The 16,731-nt window shown below is 43.0% G+C and overlaps 1 protein-coding gene across 6 annotated transcripts in view; it reads left to right on the top strand.

Moving 5' to 3' along the window:
• Positions 1 to 16,731, top strand: part of Lypd6b (LY6/PLAUR domain containing 6B) — a 159,076-nt gene that overhangs the window by 101,787 nt on the left and 40,558 nt on the right. For 3 of the 6 annotated variants that reach the window (XM_021157011.2, XM_029474295.1, XM_029474294.1), the window contains exon 3: positions 12,694 to 12,769. The exons of the other annotated variants lie outside the window; for them this stretch is intronic. The gene's annotated coding sequence lies outside the window, so the exon portion shown is untranslated. The remainder of the gene's footprint in view (positions 1 to 12,693; positions 12,770 to 16,731) is intronic. 6 annotated transcript variants of the gene reach the window in all.

Below are 16,731 nucleotides of genomic sequence, written 5' to 3' on the forward strand. Positions count from 1 at the left end.
GGCCAGCCTGGTCTACAAAGTGAGTGCCAGGACAGCCAGGGCTACACAGAGAAACCCTGTCTCAAAAAAAAAAAAAAAAAAAAAAAAAAAAAAGATTGCTACTTGTTCAAAGGACCCTGGCTCCAGTCCCAGCACTCACATAGCTTCTCACAGCTCTCTGTAACCCCAGTTCCAGGGGATCTGCCACCTCATCTAGCCTCTGTGGGCAATGTATATACATGATGAACTTATATATACACAGCTCAAACACTTATACACAAAATGAAAATTAATAAATCTTAAACTTAAATTGCTTAATTAAAATATTTTACATATTTTAATTTATTATATACAGTATATTTTGATCATGTTCTTTCTTCTCCCCCAACTACTCCCAGGTCCCCCTGAGTGCTCTTTCCTGCTCAATTTTATGTCCTTTATCTCTCACTCTCAAGTTTCTCCCCTCCAAAAAGAGAAAAAGGAAAAGAAAGAAAAAAGAAAATCCAGACAGACAAATGTAAAAAAAGAAAATCAGTACGACCAAGTACACTAAAAAAGAAAAAAGGAAAAGAAGAAAAGAAAAGAAAAAAAAAGAAAAAGTACACACACACACATTAAAAAACCATATAGTTTATTTGTGTGTTGGTCAACTACTGCTGGGCATAGGGCCTGCCCTTTGCTGTGGTTTTTATATTATGTGACACTCCACTGGAGAGAACTGGTTGTTCCCTATCCTAGCAGGTATCAATTGCAAACAGCTTCTTTTTTATAGGTAGGAGGGCTTGGTGTTGTCTTCTCCTTCTCAGTGTTGGGAATGCAGAGTCATGCTAAAGTGGCCAAGAACCTGCGATGAGATAGGTCATGGGCCTAGCGGAAAATCAGCTACTCTAACGAAACGATAGTGGAATGTAACAATGAAATGACTAGTAATGACATTGCTGTGCCTATAGACCATCAGCGAAGCTTCTTGAAGTAGATGATGGTAGTTAGCAAAGAGACCCACACTGGGACAGTGTGCAGAGAGAGAGACTTTGGAGCACTCATCCCTAAATGGGACGCCTTTGTCAAACCCCTCAAGGGATCTGTGTGGAAGAGGAGGTAGAAAGACTGAGAGCCTGAGGTGATCAATGACTCCAAGGAAAGAGGACTAATGCACAATGGACTCACTAGACAGACAGACAGCGTGCACAAGACCCGTGTAGTTTAAACTTTCTTGTTTTTTCATTACATCTATGAAACAAGAACCAAGTTAAATCTTTTTTTTTTTAAACAAAGAAGATTATGATTTTACTTCTGGTGTGTGTGTGTGTGTGTGTGTGTGTGTGTGTGTGTGTGTGTGTGTTTGTGAAGTCAGAGGACAGTTTTGGAGAATTGTTGGTTCTCTCTTATCTTGTGGGTCCCAGGGATTATATTATACTTCCTTCATCAGGCTTGGTAGCAAATGCCTTTACCTGCTGGATCATCTCATCAGCTGCCTTTCATCTTTTGAGGAACAGACACAGACACAGACACAGACACAGACAGACACACATGCTCAAATGCACACATGCATGTGAGTGCTCCTGACTGTCTTTGAGGCGATGGATGGAGGAGGGGTTCATTGTCTGAACCCCTGAGTCTCCCTGAGGGCAAATGCCCAGCACAGATTATAAAGGACCACGTCCTGTCATTGGGTGCTGCTATGATGGGTCAGGGTGGTTCAGTACACACTGTCACTTCCTCCTCCAGTTGTTTATTTTATACTTCATCCCCTTGAACCTTCATCCCTGATGCTTTTGAAACCAGAGAGTCTTTTTCATCAGTTTTCCCCCAAAGGGATGGTGTTCTAGGCATCTAGGATGCTGTTCAGGGTAAACCTTGCTCTACATGGCTGGAGAAAGCCTCGGGAGACAATTTTTCCCTTAGATTCTTTTTGGGGTGTGTGTGTATGCATATGACTGTTTTGCCTGCATGCATGGGTGTGCCTGCTGCTGCTGAAGTTCAGAAAAGAGGGTCAGGTCCCTTGAAATGAGTCACCAATGGTTGTGACCATTGGTGAGAATTGAGCCCAGGTTCTCTGGAAGAGCATCCAGTGATTTAATTGCTGAGCCATCTCTCCAGTACACGCTCTGTCTCTTTTAAATAATGCGTTTCACCCAAAGATCCACTCTTTCTTCCTGATGCCTGGTGTCTGAAGGTGCTAAACCTTCATGGGTGTCAGGGTACAAGTTAGTTGTTTCTTCTTGGTATCCTACTCCATGCTGAGCTCACCTTTCTAGGCTGTTAGGTGTGGTTTGCTGTGCATTCTGTCTTCCCAGTCTTTATCCTTCAGTTACGTCTTTCATATTGTCTTTGTCATACTAAAGGAATACTTAACAGTATTAGCCAATCAGCTATTTCAGGGGGGCAAGGGAAGTTAAGGATGAATATGTGTGTACTGGTCTGAGGTTTTCAACAGAACATTTCTCTTTTTCCTGATCCCAAACCTTATATACCTTCAAGAGCTGTGCTAGCCAGCTACCATCATTATGACAACAAGATCCGAAATAATCAAAAGATAAGAAGAAATGGTTTATTTTAGTTCACGGTGTCAGTCCATGGTCACATGATCCTGTCACATTTGGGAGTGTGGGGAAGCAGTGTCAGAGAAGTCACCCCAAGGCCCCCAGGGAACAGAGATAGAAACAGGAAAACCTTGATCCCAAGTTCCCTCTCTTGGCATCTCCAATGACTGAACTTCCTACCTAGAACCTCCCATTAGCCCCAAGCCTGGGGACCAAGCCTCAAAGTTCAGATCCAAAGTAGAACAGGACCTTAATTCCTTTTTTATTTTTAAAAATGTAAAATTGTTATTATATTTCTTACCTTTCATAGTTTCTCAACCTCTACCCATCCCCCCATATTTAGAAAATACAGTTAATTTTGTTTTAAATTGCAAAAGTCATCTTTTGAATTCTGGTTGCTCTCAGGGCTCCCTGCTCCTTTCCCCAACACCAATGAGTTGGAAGTCCTGGTTTTCCAAGGTTTTTAAGCCCACAGCCGTCCCTGACTTCTCCCCCATCGTTAGGATGATTATCAGAAGGTTCACCAGTTCCCTACTGATCTTTCAGTCCCTGCCTTCCTCATCTCACCAGTTCCCTACTGATCTTTCAGTCCCTGCCTTCCTCATCAAACTTGGCCACTGTGAGTTTCTACCTTGGATTCTTGTGGCCACTTGTTACCAGCTGCCCTTCTCCTCTGGCTATGCCTGTTGCATGAGCTTGCCTCAGGTGCTCACCCCTGAACACCTGCAAAACTTCATCACACCCCGCACCCCACCTCCATGCTGAACCTAATGCAGCCATTGCTGGCTGTGAGTGAGGAATCCTGCGTGACAAGCTTTCCCCCTTCCTTGTGGCAGCCTAATATTTACAGACGCCTGTTAGAAACACTTATACAAAGGTCCCTCTGAGTCCTCAGATTCACACATCTAAACCCAAATCAGATTTGTCTCTCACAGACAGTTCTTCCTCAGATGGTGTCCGCTCTTGTCCTGTGATTCTATCTACTCAAAGTATGTGGGAGCCATTTCTTAGCTACAAACTTTTCTTACCCCAGAATCCAAATAGTTCCATAGTCTTCATGGAACTTACTCTTTGCTTAGGTTTTTTTTTTTTTTAATCGCTGTTGTCTTTGTTGGTAATGTATCACCTCTTGCTCGAACCAATGGGACCCACCGTTCCTTCTCTTCCTACCTTCCTTTACCCGAATCACCTTAGATGCCCCCAAGTCATCAAAACAAATGGACCTCTTCTACTTGAGGGTTGGAAATATTTTGTTCTGAGAGGACGCCAGGACTCAATTTTAGAAAATGCTTTCCAGCAAATACAGCCAACTTAAAATGATATTCACTAAACTTACCATTTATATAACACAGCAGCAATTTCTCTCAGTATGGACTAAAAGGAAAATCAACAAATAAAAGTGTTTCTTCCCGGGGAAAGGAAAAAAAATGGAACTTCATGTAAAAGTGTTATATATTTGTCTTAGAAATTTGAAAGCAAAACGGCAAAGTATCAGCATGATTTTATTCTCAGTCGAGAAGTATTTTACTTTTCTCACTTTTTTACATAAGGGGTTTTGAAACCACCCAGATGGATCTGATGTGCATCCTTGTTGGGCTCTGTGGTAGCATGTTAAGTGACCATCTGAAGATGTGCAAGGGACTGTATGAGACTCTGTTCCAAAGCCTTCTGCAGCTCCCACCTTCCAGACTCCGCCTTTTGTTGTGACGCTCTAGAAACTGCTTTGCCTTCTGCCACTCACTGCTCACACAGGCGGTGGACTTAACCTGGAAAGCAGTGATTACTTTCGCTTGGCCTTGCATCTTTCCCAGACACAGTTTCTACAGCTCGTTCCCATACTCCCAAACATTTGCTCCTTAAATGCTGCCTATACTTCAAGATCCATCTTCCATCAGTGCCTCCAACTCAAAGGCTCCCATTTCTTTGCTTCCCATGGAAACTAATTTGTTTCCTTTTACAACTCAGAGAACATCGTGTTATGAATCACCTTTGTGCCTATTGGGTCCTCCCCTTCCCAGATGGAAGCTGCTCAGAGACAAGGACCATAATATGCTCCTACATCATATGCCTTACATCTCTGGGAACACTTGCTCTATATAGAGCATTGCTGCACTCTGTAGGAGGGGGAGGCCTGCTAGTGAGCCAAGTACTACCTGTGCTGCCATAGTGCTTGTGAGGGGAAAGGTGAGGAGCACGGAGTCCTCTGCGGAGAACTTACAAGGCACAGCTTTCAGCTGAGTCATCTTGCAAGCCCTGGTAGTTTAAAAAGAAGAATCCAGTAAGTTTGACGAAGCCGAACAAGGGAATATAAAGGCATTGTCATTGAGTTGGGTCTTTCTGTGTGAGTTGTAAAGGAGCCTACAAGGAAGGCAGACGGGAGCCCCTGTACGGGCAGAGAGATGTCACCGAACTCCGTTCCCGTGGCTCAGAGATAGTTGGAATTGGAGGGTCTGAGCCTTTGTGGATGCTTCAGGATTAGCCTGGGTCCTGACTAGGGATTTTGTGAGGAAGATCATACAGACAGTGGAGCGGCGGGGCTCCAGGGTGCTGCCCACAGCAGCCTCTACTCAGGTGAAGATTAGGACAGGCAGTTGGAAGCAGAGTTGGGAGTTCTTTAGGAAGAGATTTTAACATAGATATAAGAAGGTGAGAATGGGATTAATGGAGAATCACAGGAGGAACAAAGGGTTAGACACCCAGGTAAGACTGTGGGCTTCTCCTGAGAGAATCATGATGAAGAGACATTAAGGTAGCCTCACTTTGGGTTTTGGTAGCTTCTGAAGTTCCACCTCAAATATTACTAAGGCAATTTTTGTTTTTGGTAAATGATATCATAGGGTGGTTTCTGATATACATTGGATGGGATTGCAACTGACTGAAAACCATAGGTTATAGGAGCTGCAGGGGAAGTTAAGTCTTGAGGCCTGTAATATTGCTCAGTGGATAGGGTCACTCACTTCCAAGCCTGGAAGTCTGAATTCCATCCCTAGACCCCAAATGGTAGAAGGAGAAACCACAAGTACTCCTCTGATGTGTATATGTGTGTGTGTGTGTGCACATGTGCGAACAAGTGAACACACATTCTTTTTGTCACTAACAATTAAATAAATTATTTAAATAAGTTAAAATTACTTAAACAATATTTTTAAATTTTAATAACTTAGAGCAAACAAATAAATAATTTATAAAAAGACCCAGTCTCATTTGTAATCTTCAGGAAATGGCTGTAAGCACGGTCCATTGTTGAAGCATTATTATTCAAAAACATCTCTCTGTACATGGTCATACCCACATAGTCAACTCTCACAGCACATGCTGTTAAATGTGCTGGAATCCGTGGTTTTCAATGGGTGAGAGGCTTTAACCCGACTCTTGAGGACCGTTTTTTCACCATCCATGTCTCCTTCAATTTTCCCATCTTTCTATCCTGCCTCAGTGTGGTCTGATTTTAGACATTGTAGTCAGTTGAATGTTATCTCCTCAGAAGACATCTTCAGGTCTTCTGCCCTAATACTTATGCAGATGTGATTAAGGGTCTCGGGAAGATACGTATTGGATTCAGGAAGGACCTTCATTCAATGGTGTTTTATACGAGGGTTCAGAGGTGTTGGCAAAAAGGCACAGAGGAAAGGCACACGAATGTCTCTGTGGCTGCACGTGGGGGCTATGAGACAACTGCAGCAGCATGCACTAGAATAGAACATGAACGGATCCTTACATGAACAGGGTCTCATCCACGTTGGTTATATAGTTCTGTTCTTCCTGTTGGGGAATACATTTCTATTGTGTTAAGCAACCCACTTTTTATTAATTTCTATTAGATAGCTCTGGGAACATAACTCAGGTATGCTTAGATTGAAGACAGCAGGAATTCGGGACCAAAATCTTTTCCAAACAGGAAGCAGCCAACCGTTGAGCGTTTGCAGAGTTTTGAATCTATCCAGTGCTGTGCTAGTCACGCCAAGAGATACAGACGTGAGAGTCCACAGAGACCTTGAGTGGTCACAGCCCAATAGTTACAACCACTTAGCAAAGTCAGTATTTAAATTGTTTGTAAAAGATGCAGAGAATATTGAATTGGGTAAGGAAGCTTAGTTATTTCTCTTTTTATTCTTTTATATTTGTGTATTTATTTTATGTTTGTCATCTTAAAAAAAAAACAAAATCAAAAAGAAACTTCAGTGCTTAAAGGTTTAAAAAGTTCACCCTTGCATTAGAGATTCTGTGACAAAGGCACACAGCAGGGTGCGTCTCCTGACCCTTTAAAGTCAATTACTCCTTAGCTAGAGGCCTGGTGTTAGCTGACTTAACAGCAGAATTCTATAATTTGTAGGCTCAGAAACCATCCTTCTTTTTTCTTACTTCCTTGTAGGAAATTACTCCCAAAGCCTGTACAATCAGCAGGGGGTGGATGGACAGTCACCGGAGTAATGGGAGCCGAATCAATTCAAGGGCTGTCTTATCTAAGTGGTTGACAAGTTCCCTGTTCACCTGGTTAATTACATCAGTCAGCCTCTCCTTTCACTACAGGGAATTGGCAGATGAGTGTCAGCAGTCCCCTGTGGCTGGGATGTGCCCTTAACAAAAATCCCCCAGTCTGGCTAGGACTCCAAAAGCAAGGAGATTTCTCCTTCTTTTCTGCAGACAGCTGGGCAAAGCTATGCCTAGCTCTTTGCCAAGAACCATGAAATCACACAGTCAAGACCTGCAGTGGAGCATGGTGGGTCTGGGACCTGAGGACAGGCCACATGGTCTCTCCATTTGCTCCTGGCACCCTGGCTTTCTCCCAGAAGTGTGACTTTATTCTGGTTCACTTTTATTGCAACACTACTTTCTTTGTGCTTGCTCTCTATGTTGTATGCATGTATTGTCTGTGGAGAAAGACTTGTGCAGAAAATTAAAACTGTAGTGTTTGTGGCTCCAAGCACTAGTAAGAGACCATAGTCAGCACTCAGTCAGCTCTCCTGTATGAACTTTTCCAATGAAAGAAAAAGCAATTATTTGTGAGTTAGGTCTTGAGGCAACTGGGAGTCTCCTTGTTCCTGACAGTCCTTGCTCTGACCTTCACTTTTGCGCTGTGTAAGGCGCGCTCTGCCCTTGCATCTTCCTTTATTCTCAAGCGGGAGATGCAGTGGAGGCTGAACAAAGCTTGCTAGGGCATCTTAACCATACCTAGGCAATCGAAATGATACGGCTTTTGGAGATGGCATTTGGATGATGCTCTTTGAAGGACAATGTCTTAATAGCACTCAGTATTTGGTAAAGGCAGGGCATCCCTACACATGGAGGCCAGAGGGCTCTGGACATGCAAGGGAGGGCTTGGGACATGCAAGGGCCCTTACTTCATGTTAGAGTAAGGCCTCTTTGGATTTTGAGATCACCTTGATTGGAGCTAAGGATGTGAAGGTCAGTGAGCTTCTTGTGAAGTGTGGGAGAGTGCCCTCAGACCTTTCTAGAGTCTTCCCTGGCAATCCTGGCAGAGGAAAAGACAAACGGGGGAGGGGGGTATCATTTTTACTTGGTTGTCATAACACAGTACCAGAGTCTGGTAGCTTAAAAAAATAGAAATTAATTTTCTCTCGGTGCTAGGATGTAGTTGCCAACAGGTTCTCTTCCCTAGGGGCTCCCTCGTTAGCTGTGGATGACCATATCTTCCTATCTGTCCTTCCATGTTTATGCCTGGTACCTGATCTCCTTGGATGATATTGCCAATCATACCATATTAGGATCTGCTAGGATGGCCTCATATTAAGTTAATTGCCTCTTTAAAGACCTTATCTCTAAGTAAGTCACATTCTGAAGTGCTTAGGTTAATGCTTCAATATGTGGGAGGAGGGGGACAGGCGCAGTTTATCTCCTAACCGAAGGGAATTGACATTTAAACAAATCCAAGTTCAGTTTTATTAAGTACGTATGAACCTTTATTACTAGCTGCTTTGTTTTGTTTTAGTTATGAGTATTTGCCTGTAGAAGAGTGGGTGAACACGAGTGCAGTTCCTTGCAGAAGCCAGAAGAGGGTGTTGGATCCCCTGTAGCTGTGATTGCAGGCAGTTGTGATGTGGGTGCTAGGAATCAAACTTGGGTCATCTACAAGAGCAATGCAGGCTCATTACTGCTGAGCCATCTCTTCACCCTGGGGCTCATATTTTTTGCAAATGGATTCACATTGTTTTTTGAGTGAGGATACAGGTTAAACATACGAAGGGCTGAATGAACTTAATGTCTTCCAGACGTTGAAATGGTCGTGGAATTTGAAATTCCAGCACTCATCCTGTGCACCTTGTATGCCTTCAGAGTGTATGTTACTGGTGTCCCGAGGGTTGGGGACCAAGCACTGAGGGCCTTCTCCTCGGGATTCCTGTTTAAGTCACTTGTATTATCATCTGTTTTATTTACTTCTCTCATTTCTTTGTCAAAACAGCTAACAAAAGCAGCGTAAGGAAGGAAGGGCTTATTTTGACTCCCAGTTTGAGGGTGCAGTCCGTTATGGTGGAACTTCATGGGAACAGGAAAATGCAAGAGGTGACAGGTGACAGGAGGAGAGACAGAAGAGTGCTGCTGTGTAGTTTGCTCTCTGCCTTTTACTCAGCTGGGGCCCCATCCCATGGAACACTGCTGCTCACCTTATGGTGGGCTTTCTCACCTTAAGTAACCCAGTCTAGACAGTCCTTCCCAGACATGCCCAGGGCTTTGTTTCCATGGTAGTTCTAAGTCTCACTAAGTTGACTATTGAAATTAACCATCCTAGGCTGGGGAGATAGCTCACTTGACAGATTGACTGGCATATAAGCATGAGGTCCTGAGTTCAGATCTCCGGGTGGAAAGCAATTGTGGTAAGGCTGGAGAAGGGGGGTGAAGTGGAGGCAGAGCCCTATAGGTCATTGGCCAGCAAGCCTGGCCAAATCCATGAGCTCTGGGCTCAGTAAGAGACCCTGTTCTGTCTCAAAAATCAAGGTGGAGAATTCACATTGATCTCTCTTTCACACCCGTGTGAATATGGACACATCACAGACAGACAGATACACACACACACACATACACACACACGTGCGCCACCCCCCCCCCCCACACACACAGACTGACACATACACACAGACACAAATGCATACTCATAACTTCCATTTGGGGTCAGCATCTACAACCCATAGAATATGAATATATATTTCTTGTTTTAGAGACAATGAATTATTTACCTACATGTTACAATGTCCATTTGGTCTTTATATGAAACAAACCGACAAAAATCCCTTTGGCTAAAAAAAAAAAAAATCAGTCTTATTTCTGAATTTACCCTGTATTTGATATATAGCTGAGGTGGTCATTGAATTTCTAATCCCCCTGCCTCTGCCTCCTGAGTGTTGCTGGGTTTGCAGGTGTGACTCACCATGCCCAGTTGGAAGTCAAGTCTTTAAAAATGCACAAGAGGAGCCAAGGGCTTGATTTTCCATAATTTTCTAAAATGGCTTTTCTTATTTAAATGGCATACTCGCAGATAGCCGAATGTAAAGCAGAGAAGGAACCCCAGCTCAGCCAAGTGCTAGCTCATGTGGATGACAGCAGACCCTCCAAGCTGAGGTATTTTGTTGAACACAATAACCTGTGCCCTCAATGGCAATGGTTTGAAATTCTGTTTCCAGAATGCAAAAATGATTACTTCATTGGTGGTGGTGGTGATGTCCTAGGGATACCTTTTGAAGCCTCCTCAGGGGCCACTTCTTCGTGGCTCCCAACTTCACACTGTCTGTGCTTCCCTGCTCCTTGGAGTGACAAAGGTAGTGGCTGCTCCTTTCTGTTATTAAATTTTCTTGCTGGAGAGCCGCGCTCACCTGAGGACTCCGAGTTTCCCGTGGAGGCTGCTTACTTTCTTTCTTTGCTATGGAGAGAACAGCTTTGGGTGGGCAGCAGGATAGAGGGAGACTTGATTTCTCTGTGACTTTCATAGGCCGTTCTGTCGGCTAGGGCGGAGCCAGTGCTTCATGGTTCCGTGGCTTCTGACTTCTGGGCACCAGCCATTTTGATGGAAGCTCACTATCCCGAGAAGAGGATCAGCAATGACACATCAAACTGTAGGCTTGTAGGCGGTGTGATATTCGAGTTAACAGTGTACCCTGACTCCAGACTTGGGGAGGCTTTAATCTCACGTCTAACTTTAAAAATGAAGACCACTAATTAAGATTGTGTGGAGGGATTCACCAAACCCTTAGGGAAGAAAAACTATTTAATAATTTTTGTTTTCTCGCTACTGCTGATGATTCTCAAGCTAGGATTTGTATAATTAATTGGCTCCTGTTGGGTATCTCGTCTGTCTCTTCTAGGCTCACTATTCTCGGGGTAAGGTTAATACTTTAAAAAATTAAGACTTTTCACATGGCAACTGCTCAGTAATTACCTGGTGGGTTAATTATATAAAAATGGGTTCCGGGATACACAAAACATGGTGTGTAGTTGTTGGACTATTACTTATATATGAGAGAGTGACATTCAGATACACGCTGTAACTATGTGCAAAGGGAAACAGTGTAGCTATAAAAACATGGCTTCCTGATTAGAAAATAACCCAAAGATACAAAGTTACTGAGATCATAGAACTCACCAGGGCTTGGGAAGCAGGACTGGGGCTTACTGGCCAGTGGCTTCAGGGTTCATGTTTGAAGTGATGGAAAGTTCTGGGAAGGAAAAGTAGCAACAGTGTTAAACGTGCAGTGACACTCAGTCAAAAGCTATAAAATGGCTAATGGGTATGAGTACTTAGAAGCTTTAAAAACCTGTTTCTGATACAGGAAAGTTATGTAGAACATATACACATTGTATAAACGTAAAAACTGCTTTTTTTTTTTTTAAAACAATCACTTAAGTGTTTACTACCTGAATTTCCAGACCTGCTTGTGACAGTTGGATTTGCTCCTTGTTGTATAGAGAGATCTTTCATGTCATCCTCTGGCCAGGATGACCGCCTCAGACAGCTGTAGTACACTTTCCCAAACTTGGGAGAAATCATACTATTTATGGAAAATATTTCAAGAATCTGGACTCTCTTAATCCTTCTAGAAATAGTAATTTTATCCCTGGAACAAGCCAGATGGTCAAGTTGCTGCATGCTTTCTGCTTGGGTGGGTTTTGTTTTCCTGTGTACCCCTTGCTAAATCATGCTAGTGACTTGTGCTTGCCTCCCTCCCATGAAGTTAACTTTAAAAAAAATTAGGTGATGTATTAGTTGGGGTCCTTGAGAGACTCCTGTTTGTAACTATATAGAAGAGGGCTTTATTTTGAGGAATTTATGATGATACTGTCTGGCAAATATGAAGTTCTCAGAATGGGCCAGTGAGCTGAGGATCTGCAGAAAATCTGTTGTTGCCATGCTGAGTTTGATAGTAATTTAGAAGTAGAATTCCTTCTTGGGGGCTTAGCTTTTCCTCCTAGATTCTCCTTGATTAAATAGGAAGGTGATCCACTGATTCAAACGCTAACACATTGTTGAAAAAAAAAAAAGAGGATATTCTCTCCACATCTGGACTGCTGCTTGACAATGAGCACCAATATCCTTAGCCAGACTGAACCAATAACTATCATAGATAGGGATGTGTCCATGGCAGAATCGTTGTGAACCGGGTGTATTGGTTGTCTGTTATAGTTGCTTCTTTGAGGGCTTGCAGAGGGATCCTCCAGTTCCCTCCCGCCTCCTTATCTAGGTTCAAGTCTCATGTTGTCATTATTTCATCAGCTGGGTAGGGCTGTGTTCCAACCCAAGGTGGGTTAAATGGTATAGAGTCTTCATTGTGGAAGTGTTGAAGGTGTGAATGTGTGACTGCAGCAGCTTGCCAAACAGGCTGGTGTAAGTCCATGCTATGGCGAGCTCTGCCAGTCAGCCCTTTGGGAGTCAGCCATTTTTGTGGAGGGATTTCACGGGGCGTATGATTTCACCAGTACTGCGTTTCCAATTAGTCGGGGCCCAGGTGTGTGTTAATAAACCTTAGCTCACTCTCTGTTATACCAACGATCCCACCTTGACTTGATTCCAGGGATTTCGTGCACTTGAGATTGTTCGATTCATTATGTGGTTGCTGTTCTATTTTGAAAGGTCTTCAAACATCCAGAGACTACCTTTGTTGTTGTTGTTGTTGCTGTAACTGAGCAGTGGGCAGCTCTTACTTGGTCCTTTTCTCTCTGGTAGACTGCTTTACTTCGTTGGATGAAGACCTGTTGCCCGCTGCAGTGTAGAGACCAACTACCAGGTTGTCTTTCTTAAGGTAAGAACTTCGCTATTACAGACATCCCTGGGTTTTAGTTAGAAGCTCTGGCTTAGCCTGTTGGGCATCCATACAAACTCCTGCATGTCTTGGAACTCTGTGTTCTCCAGTTTGCCAGTTTTCTGCCTGATCCTAACTTGCTTCTGTTTACTGTTCTGTGGTTCTGGGACTTGGAATGCTAGTTTGGGCTTGCTATATTTTTGTTCAGAACAGGAGGAAGTCTGCAAGCCCAGGGACTGCTTGGTGGATTAAAGGCATCTCTAGTATTGCAGAAGTCATGTATTTGATTAATTAAAAGAGAATTCACCTAAAGTGATCTTTGTAGATCACGGGGATCTATGTGAGGGAAGGAGGGATGCTCATATATAGTTACATTAAGGGAAACACAGTGCTGAATAAACTCAGTGGGTATGAATACTAGTTATTGAGTGCTCAGGATTCTCAGATATTTAAATGTTAAGGTTTAGGAATGACTGAAAGAGTGTTGTTCCAACAAAGAATTGATGGGTATAAATGTGAGCACATTTAAAGCTCTGCATTTATTGATAATCTCTTTTACTCAATTTTGGTCTTCAGTGTGGTACTTAACACAGAGGCTACCCAGATGAGGTTGCTAGCTCCGACCTCCATTTTCCCAGGTGAAGAGATCAAAAGCAAAGGGCTGGTTTAGGAGGCCAGGCTGCAAATACCATGCAATGCCTTTTGTGGCTATAAGGACTAAGTCTGTTCTGCCTAGTCCTCCCTCCCTGACTGTGAGGAATGCCAGCCCCTAGCCCCGAGGCGTCTGATGGGCAGGCAGACCTCCCACCGTGTGTTTGATGGGTAGTAAGGGGGAAGGAAGATATGCACCTAGAGGAAGTTGTCTGCGATCATCAGGTGATTGGGCCTGGGCCATGTTTGCATTTCTTTTCTTGTCCAGAGAGCAGATTGAATTATTAGCATCGGTGTTTGTTAATGATAATTACACGTTTCAAGTACAAAGCAGGATTCTGTAAAATGTCTGGTAGGATGCCTTTCTCTCTGGCCTTTCTGTGTAATTGACACTGTGCTGTTTTAATTAGGCTCAGGAAGACAAGCCAGTGTCTGGGTGTTATCATCAGTTTTCCCTAGGGTGAGAGAGAGGGTGGTGCGTGAACTCTTACTTCAGTTTGTGTGTGTTACTAGTTGTCCTCTGTATGTGCAGATCAAAGAGTTGAAGGTCCAGGTATGAGAGAGTCAAGGAGGGGGAGGGTCATCTTCCAAGGCAAAGAAATCTCTTGTAGCAGTGCTAACTATAGCTCTGGGAACATCATAAACACAACGATAGTAATAAACATAAACAAATACACAATTAAACATTAAAATCATAAAAATAAATATTAAATAAATAAAAATTAAAAACAATAAGGTGATAAATAAATCCATAACTCTACTGACAAGCGTCACCACAGCTAACGTTTTGGTTCTGTCTTCCTTGGGTATCAGACTAAAGTTTTATATGTGTGGTTCTCTTGTAATCAGCATGGCATTCCTGGAACATAGGCTTTATTAATATTCACATTTTATAGAAGAGAACATGGAGTTACCCAAAGTTAGCCAAGCCCCAAAGTGTCAGAAGTGGAATGTGGCCAGCAGAGCATCCCAGGATAGGGCCAGCCTGGACACTTGAGGATGGCTCACTAGATTCCAGTCTTACCTCCCTGCCTGCTTGGCCATGTGTCCCTGACTACCACCAACTGCTGGCATTTTATCTCTTCTGCACTGGGAACCAATCCCCCCCCTCCAAATTTTCATTATGTATATATATAAGAAAATTTCAGTCATTTTGATCATCAGAGAACAGAAGCTATCTGGGACTACTTGCTTGCTTGGTACCCTGTATCTGCAGCAAAGCAGTTGCATAGTTAGTTGGGACCTGTTCCTTAGAGTCTCACTTAGATGTTCACTTTGCATTGGCTTGCACATAATACTGAATATGACTGCCCACCTCATTAAGACCCCATGGAATAAAACAACTACTATTGACCCTAGATAGAGGTCTTCATGGCCCTACATTTTGTCATGTTTCACAAGGAGCAAGACCCTATGTTACCACCATGTCTTCCTTTAAAGACCTACATTGGAAAGGTTGCCTCTTTTGCCCCATATCTGGTTATTAACTGGCTGTAGCTTTTCTCAAGTCAGTGTGCTGACTGCAGTGACCTCGCTGGCCTCAGGCAGGTGGAATGAGAGCTTGGAAGCTCCACATGGTGATTGGTAAATGTGTTGGCAGGTAGACAGATATCCTGGTTTCATGTGTGTGAACCTGTGCTAGAAATGCTACTGATGACAAAGCCTCATCTGTGCAGGCCTACCTATCATCAGTTATGTGTTGCTTAATATAGCACCCTGGAGTTGCGGCTTAAAACAACAACTGTTTTGTTTGCTTGTGGTTCTGTGGGTTTGCAGCCGGGGCTAGGTCCAGCTGGGTGGTCCTTCAGATAGTATCATATGGGCCATCCTTACCATTGCACTAAACTGGTACCTGGGAGATGGGATTTAGGACAGACATTTGTAAACTCCCTCTACTCATAGCCACTTTTTCCTGAGAAGTTTTCACATGACCTAATCATATAAGCATATGAAATAGGTATACAAATCAAGTTACTGACAATAAGTCGAAAAGAAATTTATTTCAAAACAATTCTTTGAAATACATATAATTTTTGCCATTTATTAAAAATGAAAACATATTTGCATACTAGTGAGATAGATGTTCTCATTTGTCAAGCACAATAAAATCCAAAGTCATACTAATTTGATATTTACATGCTAAGGAATGACAGTAGAAAAATATTATGAGTTTTTGTTTTCTGTAATTAAACTGTTATGTTTCTTGGATGGTTTGTTTTGAGTCAAGGTATGCGTCAAACTTACTATATAGTTGAGGATGTTCTTGAACCCCTGAGCCAACTTAAACCATTAATGTAAGGGTCCATGATTCACTGAAGAATGATACCCTGGACTCAAATAGTATGTAAATGCAATGAATGTTTTATTCTGCCTAAGTCCAGCATGCTGGGGTCTCCCATTACCAAGTTAGAGGGACCATGAAGTGACTCTCAGGTGTAATTTAAAGCCCACGGGGGAGTTCTGGGGTAGGTGGGCTTTGTCTTTTTCTACTCTAGTCATTCTGGAACCATTAACCGAGTAGGGGGGCTGGAAACTTGCTGCAGAGTCCTAGGAAAGGAGAACTTTCTCTTACTCTGTCTCTGGTCAAGTGCAGTTGTGAGAAGGGGGAAAGTATAGAACCAAGAGTTCAATCTATAACTAACTGTGATCAATCAGTTGAGATAACCCACTCCCTTTGGCTCAGCCTGTCTCATCCCTCTCCTTATGTTCTCATCAGAGTAGAAAACTGTGTATGTACACTAAAAACACTTTCATTCATAACATAGAGTATCAAATCTGAGCCAACATTTCTCCGTATTCACTGGTGATTTGTGGCATGACGACACGGTCGGTGCAAAGTGCACATCATGCATGTTCAGAGCCAAAGCTGTAATGAGATTGGAAGATTCAACCTGGGTGAGCACTGCCACCGCAGCTTCCCTGTGCATTCAGCCTCACTTCTGCCTCATCGGTCAGAGAGGGTTTGTGTAAGACCAGATTCAAGGGACGGGGGCTGGAAATAACACTACCTCTTCTTGATGCTAGCTACAAAGTATTAATAGCTATTTAAAAGGCAGCAAGAGACTCTTAGCTTTGATATAAAAGCAACCAGAAATTGTTTTAAAGCGTTTATTTTTACACAATCTTCAATTAAGAATGAAGATGTAGAAAACAGAGGTCTTCAGCAGCATACCTGTGCATACAGTAATAAAAATTCTATTCACCACCACCAATAGTAACATTACCAGGGCACAGTCTGTTCCCCAGCTGAACTAACAAGCCAGGCTTGGTCACACTTCCTCGATAATTAAAAGAGCCAAATAAATAGTAAA

The sequence above is a fragment of the Mus caroli genome, chromosome 2, assembly GCF_900094665.2.
Source record: "Mus caroli chromosome 2, CAROLI_EIJ_v1.1, whole genome shotgun sequence".
In the NCBI taxonomy this organism is placed as follows: Eukaryota; Metazoa; Chordata; class Mammalia; order Rodentia; family Muridae; genus Mus; species Mus caroli.